Raw genomic sequence first — 20,511 nt, 5'->3', positions numbered from 1 at the left:
ATCTTCAGGGGTTGGTTCCTCAGAGTGTATTCCTATACTGTCTAGGTCCCACAATTTGTGTACAGGTTCAATATTTTCATCCAACAAGTCATTTATCTGAGTAGGTTCTAATTCTGCACCTATTCTAACCACCATCAATGACTGTGTGGGGGTAACAAAGACTAAGTCTACTAGTTTAGCCTCTCCTTTAACTTGTTTTGTAAAAGGCAACTGACCTATAATAATGTCACCTCCTGGACTCTTGAACACCTGTACCTTATTCTTCTTGAAGGTCCTATGTAGGAATCTCCCACAGTAATCTGAATCAATTATCATTTTGATGGAACCCACAGTATCTGATTCTACATTCCGTTTAGCTAACTTTATCCCTGATCTTCGTAGATGATCAGAGGTTTCCTTCAGTCCTTTAATAAATATACTTGTCTCCATATTATCCAGTACAGCTGCTGTTATACGACATTTATATCAGCTTAACTGTATTGCAGGTCTAACTATATCAAAAGACTGAGCTTTCTTAGTTGTTAAGAATCCTGTAATGGCAAGATTTACCTTGCCAATAATAGGTAACTTTAATTTCTTCACACTGTCTACAGAAATGAAGGTTTTCTGAGCACCCGTATCAAAAAGGGTACATACTGATAAGTTTCTCTTCTCAGTCAATACCTGCTATTGGAATTGCAGCTGGCATTACTATTGAAGCTTTCCCCCTTGCAATTGTCATACTGACGCTTGCAGGTTAAGGAACCTCATTTTTCATCCTTGGGCATAAAGCACTATGATGATGATCCTTTTTGCATTTAAAACAAAGATTTAATAATTTAGCCTTGCAGTTCGCGGAAGTGTGTTCGGAATTCATACAGATTAAACAACTCCCCAGTTCCTGAAGCTTTCCTACTCTAGAAGCATAATCAGAGTAATGTTGACAAGATGCACTGGAATGTTATTCACCACAAAATACACAAACTTTCCTGTTCTTTACCATAGAAAGTTTGACTTCCTTAATTTGATCAGCTTGTTTATTCCTTGTTTTTAACACTTTATCCTCAGCCTTTAAGGAACTAAGGAAAGTACCTATCTCTTCCTTAGGCACATACTTAGTCTTCTCTGACCTAGGTTTCCGAACTAGTTGGTTAGTGGGTTTTTTCTTTATTTCAGTCTTCTGTTTAATCTCAGTAGGTTTTACTGTTCCTTGCAAATGTTTACAGAGTTGCATCAAGCCTTCCTCAGTCTCTTCGCAGAATAAATTATCCTTTTGGTACCTACCATACAAGGCATCCTTGGTTTTTGGTAGAAGTTTTAAGGACACATTCTGGAAAGCACCCAATCTGATACCTTAATATCTTCGTAAGTACCTAAGGCCTTTAAATTACAACTCATTGCAATTCTAAAATTTTGCAAGGAATCAAAATCGTGTTTAGGTACGCGTAATTCAGTTAGAGCCTTCAGTAATTGGGTGATAACTTGTTCTCTGTCTTCGTAGTTTTGTCTAACAATAGTCAAGGCCACCTCTATTGGTATATTTTTTATCAGCTGATAAGGTGTTCCTTTGACCTGTCCTAAGAGATATGTGAGTTTGCTCACCTAAGGGAGATCAGTTCTATCATGAACTAAGTATCTGAATTAATCCTAAAAGGATTTCCAGTTCTGCTCCCCATCAAACTCCGGAAGCGTTATTTGTGGATTGTGGTGGTACAGCTCTACTCTGCTGTTCCACAAGTTGTGTTTCCGCGGCAGTCTCAGCTAATTTTGACTCTAGTGACTTTACTACGGTTAAATATTCTCCTAATTTACCTTCAAATTTCGTAGTCTCTTACTCTAAGAGATCTTTATCATCCGCCTTTACTATAGCCGCTTCTAAATTTATATAACTTTCTTCATACTTAGTCCATCGGTCTTTCAGAATATTTAGGAGACTATTTAATTTCTCCCCGGACAAGGGTATTTCATCAAACGATTGTTTGCAATTATTTATGGCTCATGTTACCCATCCTGCCTTACTGCTAGAAGATCTCTGCAACAAGGAAACAGACATGTTGACTGTTTCTGTTTTAATAATACAACCATCAATTTCAACCACAAATTTACCGCAGCTTAGTAATTATCTTATTAATTTAAATTTTGAAGAGTGTAGGGCTTAGGCAGGGCGCATCCAGAACTATGATTTTTTTGGGGGGGCCACAATGACTAAACATGAGAAATATAAAAACACAATGCACTTCACCATTTGAGTTGACGTATGGCAAAATCACCTATCTTGCTGATTTTTTTATTACCTCAGAATGCTAAAAAAATAAATAAATAAATAAAACAATCACAAACTTCAGAAACCTGAGGTCACAGTGACCTTGTCCAGGGTCATTTTCGGTCAAATTCTTGCAACCCTACCCGTAACATTAGCACTTATCAGTTTCTGCACCCCATTATCATCCACCATCCTCTCCACATGCCCAAACCATTTCAATTTATCCCTCCTCATCACAATACCAGTGCACTCCAATCCCATCCTACCTCACAACTCATCCATCATAAACCTAGCCCCCACGCCTCGCACCTAAGGAAGCACTGCACTATACATATTCCGTAGTTAAGAGTTCCACTAAGTTGCCTGTAGCTATTTACGCTGAAAAATTTCACCGAGAAAGATGCTTTTTATAATCATGAAAGGCTTTGTCCACCTCTTGCATCGTAAAAGGTACAGTTCCTGCTAATGAGAGAGGTCTACCAATGATATAATGCAGAAAATCATTATGAGTATACAGTATATCATCACAAACTGGCCAGTTGCATTTCTCAGTTCCTCTCCTTTCCAAAAATTTCATTGTACAACTCTTTTCCCTACTTTTAACACTATACCGATATATGTTTTTTTTTGTTTTTTTTTTGCCATAATCCATATCACAGTATTTTCTCTCTTTAGGGCATCCATGCAACCTAGAAATGAGAAATACAGTATCTACATGTTGACACCCAAAACCATCATAAATACAGCAAATTATAAAATATAGTATTATAATGGAAAATAGGTTTTTCCTTGCGAAAATTACGAATGAAACTGTTGTCCCAACTCACCCTGGGTAAAAGAAATAATGGTGGGCAAGTCGGGACAATTCCTATTAATTCTTTAGTACTGCTCCACTGTAAAAATGCATTTTCTGGATAAATCACAAAAAACTATAGTGACTGAAGATTTCACCCACCAAAAAGTAAACCTTTAGATCTAAAACTGACTGTGGGAGAGGAAAATTGGCAAAATATATGTGTTTTCAAAAATGAAATTCTACAAAGGTCAAAATGCTACCCTTTCATATTTGCACATTTTTCATGCATTATTCATGGTTCTACAGAAGACTAGTAATAACAACATTTGTAAGGTTGGGTGAGGGCTATTGAATGGGCACCATAAAATGGAAATGTCTTGGCATTTGGCATTGCAGTGCCCACTGTTCAAACTCACCCCGTGTCCCACATTGTCCCAACTCACCACGCTCATCGCTAATGTCTATGAAAATCCATTGTCTGTTAAATACTTCATTTAGTTCATTGATGATTAGTTTACTTCAGTGATGGTTGCCACACAGGGTGCAGGTAGCTAAAGCCTGAAATATATCACAAGGAAAATCTAAAGCAATCATTGGTTTCCAGTTTCTGCATGCACCTACACTTACATAGAGCTCATGGCATAACATTATCATTTGTTATTACTGGCAGTAATAATATCCTCTACAATGTAATGCATTTGCTAAACATAAACTGACCTTTTAGAACTTCAACGCATGAAGTCCAATATACTTGATTGCTGCAGTTGCTTCCGTTTCATAATAAAGTGATCCAGGAAAACCCATGGAATACGTCTTTTCACTTCTTGTCACAGTACAGCATGCAAGTAGCGTAATTAGCAAGTTGTATGGACAGGTCATTGGTGCAACACGATCTAATGAGAGTTGACTGATGGCACAGGCGGGTGACGAGCGAGTGACACTCAGCAGGTGGCTGGTAAACGTTGCCACGATAGTTTCATTTTTCTTGCCAGTTCTACCACATGTAGGCCTTCATGCCCACAGGTACTGTACTCCTAACTAGTTAATTACATAAACCTACTAGTAATGGAGTTTCCCGTTTTGAAGATGATGAGTCATAAGGTACACTCATGATCACTAATTTCTGTCCAGGGGTGCCCCTTTCTTACTCCTGTATACCCAGGGAAGAGGGGAGGGCGGGATGAAACGGGCTCCACCCGCCTCAACCCCAGCTTCCAACCCTCCCACATACCCCTACCCAACCCCTCCAAACCACTCGTCATTATTAACTGGCAATTACACATCAAGCTGATTTCATGCTTAACGCTCTTGGTCCCACTACCAGTACAAACATAGAACACTAGGATATGTTAACAGTATATCATATAAACTGTCAACACGTTGCAGCAAGAAATTAATCCATTATGATGATGACAAAACAAAAACGTTAACAACGGCCACCTCAGGAATCATGTGTTGGGTGCACTGCTTTGCACACACACACACACACACACAGGAGCTACCAAGGAGAGCAGACGTGGGCCAACAGCACTCCATACCGAGCCAGCACGGCCAGTGGCATTACCTGAATTAGTATCTTTCTATGAGTCAAGCTCTGTACCAGGTTAGACCAAATGTTTTTTTATTATAAAATAAAAAAAAATAAGAAGTTTAAACAAGACTTGTTCAAACAGAAAAGAGAACCGAGTAGTGAAAGACTGCGTGCAATCAGCTGATTGTTTGTTTAGACTACAACTGCCCCAGGGAATGTAAATACTCTGTGCTTTTAGTATTGCAAAATGGCCACATACTTTAGTAAAGGAAACTTGGAAAAGAAAAGGGATAAAGGTAGAAAGCAAGATGATGATTTCTACCAAGAACTGGTTGAAATGGAGACTCCCAATAAACTGGTAGAGCGTGTACACCGACTGGAGATGGCTTTCCAGAATGAAATTGATGAAATAAAGAAGCAGATGCACTTGCAAAAGCTAGAAATAGAAAAACTAGGAAGGGAGGTCAACAAGAAAGACACAACCATATGTTAACTAACAATGGAATTGAGTACACTTAAGAGGAAAATGAGTGAAATGGCAAGTACAGTAGTCAACCACGAGAGTATTATGGAAGAGTTCAAAAATGATACAGAGACAATTAGGCAAGTAAGCAGTCTGATAGACCAGAGCAGTGATATTGAGGAGAAGATAACACAGGTGAATGAAGCTGTGCAAAGCTACAAAAATGATGTGGAAACCACGTATGCTGAAATGGTGAAAGTAAAGAAAGACTTAGAAACAAGGGTGGAAGAAAAAAGCATTAAAAAGGAAGTGAAAAGAATAATCCAAAACAATCCAAAGTTAGTCAGAGATTCAGTAGATATCAACAAATCTATAGTAATCACTGGTATAGAAGAGGAAGAAGTAAAAAACAAGATCTCAAGAGATAAAAAGGAGATAGCAAATGTAATGAGCTTATTGAAAGAAGTATCAGAGGAAATCTTGTAGTAAAGACATAGAGGAACACAAAAGGTTAGGGAAATACGAGAAAAGCAAGTCAAGACCTCTAAAGGTAACTTTCCAGAGTGTAAACACCGTGGAGGAGATACTAAAAAATGCAAAGAATCTTATGGAAAAAGAGGAGTTCAAAAATGTATGGATAAAAAGATGCCTAACACAAGAGGAACTGGAATTACTGAAAGAGAAGAGGAAGGAAGCAAAAACAAAAAATGAGGGAAGATCAGAAGAGGAGAAGAACACATTTTTTTTTTTACAAAGTAATAGGATTGCAGGTACGAAAGTGGTACATAAACAGGAGGGAATAAAAAGGAGGAAGGAAGTAGAACCATGTCATGACAAGTATATAAACAAGATGATAACATTCATGTACTCAAATGTGGATGGAATGGTATCTAAATTGTTAGAGATGAATGATTATGTCAGAGAAAATGAACCACATATAATATGCCCTGAAACAAAATTAACACCAAGGATATCAAATGACATACTAAACTTAGAGGAATATAATATATGGAGAAGAGATAGAAACTTAAAAAAAGGAGGAGGAATTATAATATTAACTAAGAAAAATCTAAAAGTCAATGAAATAAAACTTGATATACCCTCACAAGTAGAGTTGATTGCAGAAGAGATCAACACATCTGAACTGAAAGTAATTGTAGCCAATTTGTACATGCCACCCAGATCAAACACATGGGAAAGAGACGAATATGAGGACCTGGCAGAGAGTTCAATTCAGAGTTTAAGAGCATTACTACATAAAATGGAAGAGAAATCGGAAAGAATTATACTAACTGGAGATTTTAATACAAATATAAATTGGAAAGCTGTTGGGACCAAGAGCTCCTGGATCTCATGCAAGAGTTTTTCCTAACACAACATGTGAGGGAAACCACCAGAAAAAGAGGACTCGATGTACCTTCAATGCTAGATCTAATACTTACTAGGCAAGAAAATTATATTGACAGTTTAATATATCACCCTCCACTCGGCAAAAGCGACCATGCAGTACTAAATTGCAACTTCGGGATAGCATATGTCATAGTTAACAGCAATGAAAGTTATAAAAAGAGCCTAAACTATAAAAAGGGAAATTATCATGACCTAAAGAAGTATTTCTTAGAAGTTGATTGGGAAAATGAGCTTAGAGGACAAGATTTAAATGCTGTATATAAAAAATTCTGTGAATTATATGAAATAGGAGTCCAGAAGTACATCCCACAGCACAAAGAAGCAGATAAGAAAATACAGAAATGGTTCAATACAGAATGTAAAAAATCAAAAGAAAGAAAAGATTTGTTGAGGAATAGATACAGAAGACACAATAGTGAAAGGGCATATAATAATTACAAACAGGCAAGAAACGATTATACAAGAATAAGGAGGGCAGCCTCAAAACAGTTTGAGGAGGATATAATAAATAAAAGTAGTGATCAACCGAAGCTATTTGACAGCTACATCTGAATCAAAACCAAAGTAAAAGATATAATACAATCCATTACGGACGAGGGAATCACCCATACACAAGAGAAAGATTTTTGTGAAGCACTAAATAAGAATTTCCAATAAGTTTTTACAGAAGAAAAAAAATTTTAGAGGGACTATGTGGAACATGCATGTCCACACATACTACCAGATATACAAATATCAGAAAAAGTAATACAGGATGAGTTAAGTAAATTAGACAGAGGAAAAGCAAATGGTCCTGATGAAATTTGATGTTGGGTGCTACGAGAATGTGCAAAGCAGTTAAGTAAACCATTATTTTTAATTTTCAAGAATTCCTTGAGTCAAGGTAAACTACCTGGTATTTGGAAGAAAGCAAATATTGTCCCCTTATTCAAGAAAGGGAACAGACAAAATCCACTTAACTACCGACCAGTATCACTGACCAGTGTTGTAAGCAAGGTATTAGAAAAGCTTATAAGAAAAGCTTGGGTAAATCATCTAGAAGAACACAATATGATAACAGAAAGACAGTTTGGTTTCAGAAAAGGAAAATCATGTGTTACTAATCTGTTGAGCTACTATAACAGAGTAACATACACAATACAGGAAAGAGAAGGATGGGTGGACAGTATCTATTTAGATTTCAAGAAAGCATTTGACACAGTACCACACCAAAGACTTTTATGGAAACTGTACCATCAAGGAGGATTTCGAGACAAACTGTTTTGTTGGATGCAAAATTTTCTCATAATAAGAGAAATGAGAACAGTACTAAGGGGAAACTACTCATCACGGAAAGAAGTGACTAGTGGAGTACCACAGGGCTCAGTGCTGGCACCAATCATGCTTTTAGTGTATATAAATGATACAGACAGTAACACTGGAAATGAAAGCTATCTAAATATGTTTGCAGATGATGCAAAAATACAAAGGAGAATTACTAACACAGACTCTTGTACATAGCTACAAGAAGAATTAAATAAACTTCATGAATGGAGTAATACGTGGCAAATGGAATTCAATGTGGACAAGTGTCATGTAATCAAGTTTGGTAAAAGTGGAAAAATACCTGATTGGGATTATACGTTAGGAAATAAAACCCTACACACATCAGAAAGAGAGAAGGACCTAGGTGTGATTATCAATAACAGACTATCTCCGGCCGACCACATCAGTGAGAAGGTACGGAACATGTATACACTGCTTGCAAATATGAGAATAGCATTCACATACATAAATGAAGACATGCTAAGAAGGATAATAACATCATTCATTAGACCAACCCTAGAGTATGCATCAGTAGTCTGGAGTCCTTATCTCAAAAAACACATAGACAAGATTGAAAAAGTTCAAAGGGCCGCTACAAGATGGATACCAAGCGTAAGGGATCTAAGCTACGGAGAAAGACTAAATAAACTGAATCTACCAACACTACAGGAGAGAAGGAAAAGAGGTGACATGATAATGCTATGTAAATGCATATCAGGGAAGGAGAAAATAGACATAAATGATTACTTAACATATGGGGAAGCATCAGCAAGAGGACACTGCAAAAAACTGCATAAGAAGAGAGGTGATAAAGACGTGGGGAAATTCAGTTTCCCAAACAGAGCAATTGATCAGTGGAATGCACTACCGAATGAAATAGTGTGTGTCAAAGCAATTCACAAATTTAAGGATATGTACGATAAATATTGTTTAAGACACGGGACAGTACGAGCTTGACTCATTCCTGTAAAGATACAATTAGGTAAGAACAATTAGGTAAGAACACACACACACACACACACACACACACACACACACACACACACACACACACACACACACACACACACACACTGCTTGCTAATATGAGAATTGCATTCACATATATAAATGAAGACATGCTGAGAAAGATAGCAACATCAGACCAACCCTGGAGTACGCATCGGTAGTCTGTAATCCTTATCTCAGAAAACACATAGATAGGATTGAAAAAGTACAAAGGGCAGCTACAAAGATGGGTACCAAGCTTTAGGGATTTAAGCTGCGAAGAAAGACTAGAAAAACTGAATCTACCAACACTACAGGAGAGAAGGGAAAGAAGAGACATGATTATGCTATATAAATGCACCTCAGGGAAAGAGAAGATGGACATAAATGAATATATTACCTATGAGGAAGCATCAGCAAGAGGGCACTACAAAAAAAAATACATAAAAAGAGAGGCGATAAACACGTAAGGAAATTCAGTTTAGCAAATAGGGCAATTGACCAGTGCAATGGACTACCGAATGAAATAGTGTGTCCCAAAACTATTCATAAATTTAAAGACATGTATGATAACAATGGTTTAATACAAGGGACAGTACGAGCTTGACACATTCCTGCAAAGATACAATTAGGTTAGAACACACACACACACACACACACACACACACACACACACACACACACACACACACACACACACACCGCTCGCTGGTGCAGTGGTAACGTTCTCGCTTGCCATCTGGTAGACGGGAGTTCGCGCCTCGCTCAGGTTGCGAAAAGTTTCACTGACGAAGTGGGTGGTTACTGTCCCCGTTGAGCAAGGGGACGGGTGTGTGCGTGTGTGAAGGTCACAGCCTTGCCCTTAGATCGGACTATATGAGCTCTCAGCTCCCTTCCGGGAGGGTAAAAGCTGACGATCACGACCATCAAGTGATCCTGACCGACCAGGTGAATTACACACGCGCGCGCGCGCGCGCAGACAGACACGCGCACACGCAAGCGCACGCAAACACCCAACGCATAAGGCCTGGGATGGCCCTCGTTAACGTTTTTGTTTTACTGTCAACGTTATAATGCCTTAATTTCTAGCTGCAGTGTGTTCATAGTTATATTATATACTTTTTAGATATCCAAGTGTTTTGTTTGTGTATTAGTAATGTGACTTTGAGTGTAAAGTATGAGGTTAGCTTAAGATGTAACTTCCAGTTAGGAATGACGAGTTGGGGGTTGGGTTGGGTAGGGGTATGGGGGAGGGTTCGGAGCTAGGGTAGAGGCGGGTGGAGCTCGTTTCGTCCCCCTCTCCCGTCTCCCCTGGGTATATAGAGGTACGAAGGGAGCACCCATGAGCAGAAATTAGTGATCGTGGGTGTACACAAAAAAATTGAAAACTGCGCAGAGCGGCACACGTTTCTTGCTTCCTTTCCTGCCTCCTCTCCTCACCCGTCCGGGCCCCAACGGCTTCCTGTGCGTAAATTCGAATATCTGTCTCGCACCTAAAGAAGCCCCAAAAAGTATATGTGTATACAAGACTTCTTACTCAGAATTGCATATTTTTTCAGTTCTCCAAGTATGTGACATACCGAGTATTACACCGTGGATTAAACAAGTATTCCACATTTAAGATTCACAGTCTATTCTCAAACACATGTAGAAATTTCGGGGGGGTGGCCCGGGCCCCCGTGCCCCCTCCCATGGCTGCGCCACTGGGATTAGGTCTGCTATATCAAGCCTATCCCCCTGGGTTGTTAAACTTCTAGGGTTATATTTTATCCGTACACTCAATTTCCAAAATACTCGTTTTCCGGCTCAGCTAATTAATCACTTAAATATTGAGGAGCGTAGGGATTAGGTTCGTAATATCAAACCTATACCCCTGGGTTGCTAAACCTCTAGGGTTATATTGTATCCCCACACTCTGTTTCCACATCTTCTGAATATCATTTCCTCCCAGGAAAAGGATAGTGCGGTCATGCTTCCAATCTAATACGGCGTTATGCCTTTCATCATCGGAGAAGGAACTTGCTCTTCCTCCCGGAGTTGGGTACATGCGTATTTCCACGTCATCCACTTCAACCGAACGTGGTAGAAGGCTATGCCCAACAAAAGCAACCTTAAACACATTCAGTACTTCGGCACACATCTGCTCTCCTCACTCTCTGGGGGCACCAAAAATGTCAGATTTTGACTTTATATAAGTCGGTATCCTCACTCGACACCAAAAATGTAAGAAATTTCTGGTAAACAAATCGTAGGTCCTCACTCGAGGCACCAAAAATTTGTCCTTAAGTAAATTCACATAAGTCTCTTAGGTTTAAGTGTACCGTAACTGATACTTTAACTCACCTAATTATTACTCTCCTATCTCCTAGCTAATCCCCCATTGAATTGGCCAGTTCATAAAGGTTACTTAGCTAGAAAGAGTCGGACGGCAGATGACGACAAGCCTGACTTTAGGTCGGTTGCCTGGGCATCCAAGCGTCCTTGAGGTGTGTATTTACAACGTGCTAGCTTGACGAAGTCTAGGAGCAGAGTCAAAATGGCAAGCCTCTAGTTCCTCACAGAATTATAGAGGTCTATCTATCTATCTATTGCCAGACACCATAATCCCGTAAGGGGTGGCCATTTGTCTTTGAGTTATTTGTTTTACGGGGAGGGGCACTAACCGTCCACCAACCCACTTGTTGACACGTAGGGAGCATGTATGGTTTGGTTATATGGTTACCACCCAGGGCTGTAAATGGTTTTCTGGCTTACAGGAAACCATTTGGCTTGTCACTCAATGTAAAGCCACCTGTAAAGGAAAGAAAAGCAATAAGAAGTGACAGGAAAGATGGGAGTGCCAACTATTAATTATTTACAATGCTAAACATAGTTAAATTACATCATGATATATACAGGGCAAACCTAACTATACCGGTCGCGTTACCCCGATTCTCTTGTGCCCCGCCCCCTTCTGATGCCCCGCCCACTTCCAGCTCTACTCGTTGCTGATTGGCTGAGATAATTATTCTTCTTACTGATAGAATAATGAGCCTTATCACGAAATATTATCGTATTATTTACTTTTACTTTGAATTCATTTCTGAATGACAAAGGAAGCACTAAAATTTGCTAACTGAATCAAAATCAGTTTGAAAAGAACCAACCTGCCCCCTCCCGCGACTGCAGCTGAGTTTTGCCGCCGAGAGAGTTTGGAGCTTGGCAATAACACATCGCAGCTGTGCCGCTATCACTGTTAAACATATTAAGTCACCTATTTGTTATGGCTGGTAAGTTACCACAGTATCATAACCATATTATAATTTTCCCTATTTATTTCCTTAATATCAGAGGTTTGAATATAGAAGTAGGAAAACGAAATGTCACTGGCTTTGCTTCGAAATTAGAAATCTCATTCTATACACGTGGTGAGTGAAATCTTACACAGGGAAAAGGGTTTTGTGTGTGTGTGTGTGTGTGTGTGTGTGTGTGTGTGTGTGTGTGTGTGTGTGTGTGTGTGTGTGTGTGTGGATACCATATTTAAGGAAAAATGTCAAACACTAAGTTCTTTGTAGAATATGTACCTTTTTATTTTCATAGAGGGAACTTTCGTTACTTTACAAACCTTTCAGGGCGATGACGTTCCTTGGTACTTTTTTCCAACATCCTTTCCTACAAAACATTTCCTAGTTAAATGAAAAAGGTATCATTGCAGTTAAGGGATTAAGTAAAAGTTTTGTTGCTTCAATTAGCGGGAGCACCTGAGATGTTTACCCAACAGTGGCACAGCAAAGACTGGCTCAGAACTACTCGGGCCGACGGGTGAGTGGGCGTGGCCAAGGGGGCGGGGCACAAGAGAAACTGGCCAACGCGACCGGTATAATTAATCTTAGTTTTAATTAAACTAAATCAAACCCAAATATTCCCTTTATCTGTGTAAATATATTAATCCTGCATCTGCATTTATAAGAGAGCTTTTTCATCCACAGGGTACATCATTTGATGCACAGATGCAGTTTAGGTCAATGGAACTTTCCAAGTAATTACATGTATTTACAACATAGTTGTCCACGAGGGTTAGACGCAATAGCATTTAATTTATGCATAATAAGAATTATTAAAGAGAACGTAATTTCTGGGTTGTAAAAACCGCTTGAATAGTTATTAACGATCTCAGGTTTTCCTCTGCTCTCTAACCAGGGACAACACACAGCTTCAGAGTCCCCAGTGGGGGGATGGACCATAAATGCCTCCACCATCCGCCCCTCTCCCGGTGACGAATTGAGCTGCCTGGAACCACTGTCTGACTCCCCTCTTCTCATTTCTGCAACATTCGTGGCCTTTCCTCTAATTTTCACTCTGTTGAGCACCACCTCTCCTCCTCTAAACCTCACCTTCTTTCTGTAACTGAAACTCGGCTGTCTGAGGCAACTGACAGCAAACCCTTCTCTGTATCCTTCTACTTTATACTCATTTCAAAGCCATGGGTGGCTGTTGTGTATATATACGCAATGACTTATCTTGCTCTCATGTTCCTGAACTTGATTCTTCTGAATTCTCTACACTCTGGCTTCGGCTTTCCTGTCATTCTCTGACTTAATATATCTGCGCTGTTTACTTATCCCCTACTTCTACTGACTATCAGAAATTCTTCAACAATCTTATTTCAACGATGGAACACATTCTATCCATTACTCCTTTCTCTGAAATCTCCATTCTAGGAGATTTCAATGTTCACCACCACCTTTGGCTCTCCTCTCCTTTCACTGATCCACATGGTGAACAAGCCTACATCTTTTCTATCCTTAATGACCTAGAGCAGCTTGTACAGCACCCTATCTGTATCCCTGACCACCTTGGAAAGAGCTCCAACATACTTGACCTCTTCCTTACATCTAATCCTTCTGTTTACACTGTTAATCTTTTCTCTCTGTTGGGCTCCTCCGATCACAACCTTATCACCTTAACCTGTCCTATCGCCCCAGTACGACCTGTGGACCCTCCAAAGAAACGTCATCTGTGGCACTTTGGAGCTGTGGATTGGGAGACCCTCAGGCAGCACTTCTTTGATTTTCCCTGGAATGATTATTGCCTCCATGGCCGGGAGCCATCTGAGTGTGCCTTGCACATTATGGAGGTTATTCTTTCAGGCATGGAAGCATATATTCCTTCCCCATATCCTTTGACTAATGCAAGAAAGCCTTGGTTTAATCACGCTTGTTCTAATGCTGTCCGCAACAAGGAGAGGGCCTATAAAAGGTACCGGAGCCAACCCACCCCTGAATCACATCATTTTTACGTTTCTGCCCAGAATCATGCTAACTTTGTTCTTTGCTCTGCTAAAAATATTTTCATCTGTACTAAATGCTTTCAACTCTCCAACTCGAATTCTTCCTGCTCCTTCTGGCACCTCGCCAAAAAACTTTCTAACAACTTTACCTCATCATCCTTTCCTCCTCTTTTCTACTCAGATTTTCTCCTCCAGTTCCACCTTAGACGATTCCGGTGCTGTTCCTCCATCACTTCCCCCCTCTGACTTCCTCATGGCTGACATTAAAATTTCTTCAGCTGAATGTATTTTATGCCATCACTGGCCTCAATACTAACAAGGCATATGGGCCTGATGAAGTCCCTCCTGTTGTTCTCAAGAACTGTGTTTACACCCTGCCTAGGCAAACTCTTTCACCTTTTCTATCAGCTTGTACCTTTTCTTCTTGCTAGAAGTTTGCTCTCATTCAGCCAGTCCCAAAGAAGGGTGACCATTCCCAGGGGCGCACCCATGGGGGGGACCCCGGGCCTGGGCCCCCCCCCCTTAGCTCTCTGGGTCCTTTAAAAATTTATATATATTTATTTCGATAACAGCAAAACATGAAAAATTGGCAAGTACAAACAAAGGGTAACACATGAGCCAGCAGCTCTCTGACTCTAAACCTGCATATAACCTCCCAGCAATTATCGGATTGCCTGACCTCACCTCACTACGGCCCCCCCCCCTTAGGAAATTCATGGGTGCGCCCCTAACCATTCCCAACCCTCTAACTGTCGTTCAATTGATTTAACATCATGTATCTCAAAAGTTTTCAAGTCAATTCTTAATCGAAAAATTTTAAAGCATCTTTCCTCTCACAATCTTCTTTCTGATCGTCAGTATGGGCTCCGTCAGGGATGCTCAACTGACGATCTTCTCACCTACCTTTCAGACACCTGGTCGTCCTCCTTTCGGGACTTTGGCGAAAGCTTTTCCATTCCACTTGACATCTCAAAGGCTTTCGACCGAGTCGGGCATAAATCTTTAATTTCCAAACTGCCCTCTTACAGCTTCTGTCCTTCTATCTGTGCCTTCATCTCTAGCTTCCTTTCTGGTTGTTCTATAGCCGCTGTTGTAGACGGCCATCGTTCTCCTCCTAGATCTATCAATAGTGGTGTTCCTCAGGGCTCTGTCCTATCACCAACTCTCTTCCTTTTATTCATCAATGACCTAAGCTGTACATCTAACCCTATCCACTCGTACGCTGATGACTCCACTCTTCACCTTTCCATTCAGTTCCCACAACGTCCATCTCAACAGTTACTTCAACAAACAGGGATGAGGCTATGGCACACCTAATGTCTGACTTGGCTCATATCTCTGAGTGGGGTAAAAATAATCTTGTTGTTTTTAATGCATCAAAGACTCAGTTCTTACACCTATCAATCCATCAAAATCTTCCACAGGTGTACCCACTAATGTTTAATAATATTCATCTTAATCCTGCATCATCCTTGAACATGCTTGGGGTTTCATTCACTTGGGACTAATCTTGGAAAGATCATATTACATCTCTTGTAAAATCTGCTTCCAAGAGATTAGGTGTGCTAAGCCGACTCCGTTCCTTCTTTACCCCTGCACAATTGTTGACTCTATACACGGGTTTTATCCGCCCCTGTGTGGAGTACAACTCACATGTGTGGGGAGGTTCCTCACACACAGCTCATCTCAATAGGGTGGAGTCAAAGGCTTTTCATCTCATTAAGTCTCCTCCTCTTACTGGCTTCCTTCAACCTCTGTCTCTTCACCACACTGTTGCATCTTTATCTCTTTTCTATTGCTACTTCAATGGTTACTGCTCATCTGAACTGTCTACTTGCATTCCTCCACCTCTATGAAGGATGCTTAGCACCCGTTTAGTAGCAAACTCTCATCCCTTTTCTGCCCAACTCTCTAATGCAAGAGTCACCCGTTACTCCCACTCACCCCCCAGCAGAGGCAGGGGGGGGGGGTGATTGGGGGGAGTGGAGAGAAAAATGGGAGGATACAATCCTCCACACCGTGACGTCACCATCTCCGCGTGGTACCACTGGGTGAGGTGACCTGGTAGTCTTATTGGCCTTGCCAGAAGTCACCTGACACAATACTGTATTTTTAGGCGTGCTCTTCAAACTATGGCATAGCAGTGACTGTGTGATACCTCGTGACCCAAAGGAACGAAAACTCTTCAGTCATCCGTGATACCTTATGACTGGAAGGACGAGGGTTAAAGGGTCTATAGTATGGCCTGAACCCGAACTGCATTGGTGACTGAAGTTGGCGGGATTCCAAAATCCACATAAGCCTAACATTGACCATTCATTCGAGAACCCTACAAAGGCAGAATGTCAAGGCAACTGGACAAAAATCTTGTGGCAGTTGACCATCATTCAATGGCTTATGAAAGGGAATAATTAAGGTTACACTTCAGGCAGAGGGGAAACAGCCTTCAGACTAAACCTTATTACAAAGTAACAGCAGGAAGCGGAGAATGGTCATGGAGAGATGTTTCAACATCTTGTAATGAATGGCATCAAGACCTTTGCATGTACCCTTACAGGCATGCAGAGCACTGCACAACTCAAACAAGGAAAACGGTGCATTATAATACTTTGCAGAAGACAGATGAAATGAAATTAACACAAGTTCAGTAACATAACGGAGAGTATGGAATTCTGTAGGCAGGTGAGAACCACTGCTAATTTCACTAGAATTAGCTCCCATTACATCTTCTACTAAAGCAGAATCAGCCACCAAATTACCACTCAGATGGAGGACAGGAGCAGGAAAGGAAGCAGGTTTGCCTGTAATCTTATGAATATGGGACCAGACTGCCTGAATAGGAGAGAAGGAGTTAGCTGAAGAAACAAGAGTTCCAACTCTCTCTCTGGCCTTCCTTAATCATTCAACAAAAAAACGCAGTTACCCTACGGAAAAGAATAAGATGGAAGATATGGTCACTGGTAAGTCGTTTATGGCAAAAGCTCTTCCACCTATCACACTTAACACAGAAGGTCCTAGGACATTCATTTGTCCAGCAAGAAACACATTTGGAAGTAAACAGATGTGTAGATGAAGCAGTCACCACATAGGCTGCCTGCAGTAACAATATCAATACTTTCACAGGGTCAAGCATATCCATGGCACAACCAGCTGAGAAAAAAGAAAAAGACAGAGAGGCTCCTTTGGAGCCATATTGGCAAGCTTCTCAATGAGCCTCACGTAAAGAAAGGCCCAGCTGCAAGTTGGACTGCATCGTGTGGTGAGAGAGCAAGCATCCCTGTCATGACCGACTTTAACACAGAGACAGGTGAGTGGAGTTTACAGAACTTTGCTGGGTAACCAAAATGCCAACATGATAGGTATCAGTGTGGGGCAGGCAGATACTCCTTTACAGGCAGACAGACACGAGAGATCATAACGAAATCAGGGAGTGCACCACTGTCGAAGACCACTTCACTGATCTCTGGCAGCGGTCAGTCACAGAATGTGAAGTAGGATGGAGTGGCCTTGCAGTTCTATTAGGGTCTAAATTCAGCATCACAGTCAGGAAATGGACAGTCTCCAAACTTGACATCAAATGGAATCAAGATAGTACCACACGAAGAGTTCATGAGCACATTCTTCTAAATAGGGATAGAGACACCTAGAGAGTAAAACTGGCCATGTGAGTGGACTCAGTTTCACTCTGAATTGTAACTACACGAGAGTTATCAATTCGGGACCAGAAAGAGACATCCGGCCCAGCAAGGGACGGCAACTGAAGATGAAATTTCAGGTCATCATTTGAAAGCTGTCCAAAGGTAGGCACATTGAAAAATTAGGTCCAAGTAGGTAGGCTGAGGAAGTCACAAAAAGCATTAGTAGTGGAACATGGAAGGAAGGCTGAAGATAATGAGACTGTAGGGGGAGCAGAGACACGAGGGTTAGCAGAAGCAGGGTAATGAAGCAGAAGCTGGGGAACGGTGGAGACAGATGAGGAAACAGATGCCAGTGGCCTGAGATGACAGAGATGAGGTCACATATTGGGACGGAAGAAGTTGGTATGTGGCAAATAGAAATCAAAGAAGACTCTACACTGGATGATGCTGAGGAAGAGCCAACAGACAAAACATGCGATTCAGGTACCAAAAGCATGCCCATATCCATGCCAGAAGTCATCAACCACGTCGTGTCATTGAGTGAGGCAGGGTATGGGGATGTAGAGACAACCGACATAAACAGGGCTGGAGAAGAAACCATCATTGGATTTGTCGAAAAAGCGCCATCACCTGTTCCCGGAGCAATTCCTTCAACCACTGACGCCAGTGAAGACTGACTCCCAAATGTCCACATCCTATCCTTTGGCATTAGAACTGTTTTAAAGGCACAAGTATAAGCCAACCCACTTGTTGGGAAAAGGACGTCTAAAATGCAAACATTCCCTCCAAATTGTTGTGACTGTCATCCAGCCATACGCTATGAGTCCTATTTCAGGAAACGGTCCCCTCTGGAACCGATGGGCTGCTCCCGAGGGGCAGTTCCAATTTCAAGGCTGATATAGCTAGGTCTATCACAGCCCAAACATCTGCAGGTGGTTCGATCCCACCACAGTTTCCTCAAGTGGGCAAATGTCCACAGTATGTTAATCAAAGATATCGTAGGAGATGAGAAGGGAAAAGGAGCTAGGAAGAAAAAGAATCCTCACAAAATTAGTCAGGCTGAAGGCAGAGAAATAAGGCCACTTTAAGAGGGCGTCACAACCCAGCCGCCAACCTCTAATCCCCTACGACAAAGGGTTAGGAACGGGGGGAGGGGGAGGTTACTTTTAGTTTTTATTTGGCTCCCTGTGCTGGATGTACATTCGATTTTCAGTTTCCTCTTCCCCACTACCGAACTGGGTTTTTTAGTCACCATCATTATTTTTATTTATAACAATAATTTTTAAACAAAAACCTTTGTCTTAGGGACTACACACAGCCATTATGATTCAATTTGAATTTTTATGCATGCTAATAATAGTGGCACTATATTCGTAGTGAACGTGATATTAATTTTGCCCTGAAATTTTCACATATTAAATGTAAATAAATAAACCAGTAAATAAAGATATACTACTGTCACATTCCCTGTTCAAACTTCGGGTTCCAGTTTTCAGACACAAAACTGCATCAAGACGAAACAAAAGAGTGAGATATCCATTAGCAATTAGGGAATATTTTTTCCTATGGTAACTGTTTAGAAGGTAGGCTATTCGTAACCCTGGTGGGATTTTTTCCTGCTTTACATACTGTTTAGAGAATCTTCGTATTTTTACAAAGTACTTCTCTTGACATATTTAAAATGCAGTATAGTATCACCGAGGTCAACCCAACAACCCCAGAAGGAGCCCACAGAGGAGCATATACAGCGCAACTGGACTCCAGGCGACAGGGACATAAGTCTGCACGGGCCGCGCGCCCCTATGACCTGCAGCTCACCCACCGCCACCATAGCAGGAAAACGAGACTACCTTCCGGGTGAGCCAACCACCAACAACCACAGGGTGGAGCTGTTGCTCCAGCTCCAGTCAGCACACCTGAAATGGCCAGTAGCCACTCAACCCTCCTACAGGAGATGGCCTGCAGCCGCTCTGGAGGTAAATAGGAGACAGTTGGTAGCCGCTCCCGCCTTTGTCAGGAGATGGGTAGAAGCAGCTCTGAAGGTTCCCCTAACGAGACGGCCTGTAGCTGCTCGACCCTCCTACAGGAGGTGGCCTAAAGCCGCTCCGGAAGTAAAACGGAGATGGCCGGTAGCCGCTCTGAAGGTGCCCCTTGAGAGACGGCCTGTAGCCGCTTGACTCTCCTACAGGAGACGGCCAGCAGCTGCTCCGGAGGTAACCAGGAGATGACCGGTAGCCGCTCTGAAGGTGCCCCTGAGTCAGCTTGTAGCCGCTCCCTACCCCAGGCCATGGCCAGTAGCCGGGCCTTGGTGACTGCCGGTAGACGTGATCCTAGAGCGCCACGGCCAGTAGCTGGGCCCTACGGTAGGAGACAGCCGGTAGCTGCTCCTCTGTCAGGTGCCGACTCCTGCCTACCAACCTATGACCCTGAGGGAGCCCCCAGCCTGGAGGAGTACTGCAGAGACTCCGTGACTACCACCGGGCTTTTCTCCCTGCAGCCAGATCCTGAGAGGACTCGCCTGACAGACCCCGACGTAGGCCGATGCCGCAGCACCCTCCTGATGGCATCCCCTACCACTGGGGACCGCAGCCCTTGGGACCTCCAGACTGCCCCCAGGATCCCCGGACGGGACCTCCCTACACCCAGACGCCGGTGATCTTCGTCCTCCATCCGGTGCCTGAGCGAGAAGTTCAGGCAGCTATTCGGCCCCATCCTTGTGGGCCAGACTCCCACCCCAAGCCCCGAAAGCGCGGGACCCTTCGTCACCAGCAGCCCCGGACGAGAGAGGACGCCCCTACGCGTGATCCCGTGGCCCCTGAACACAGAGGCCCTTGGCAGAACCCAGCCCCGTCAGCAGTGAGGCTGAGTCA

Source organism: Coenobita brevimanus, chromosome 75 (assembly GCF_032717465.1).
Source record: "Coenobita brevimanus isolate Jiangsu-jjx chromosome 75, ASM3271746v2, whole genome shotgun sequence".
Classification (NCBI taxonomy): Eukaryota; Metazoa; Arthropoda; class Malacostraca; order Decapoda; family Coenobitidae; genus Coenobita; species Coenobita brevimanus.
Note: the sequence above shows the minus strand (reverse complement) of the source record.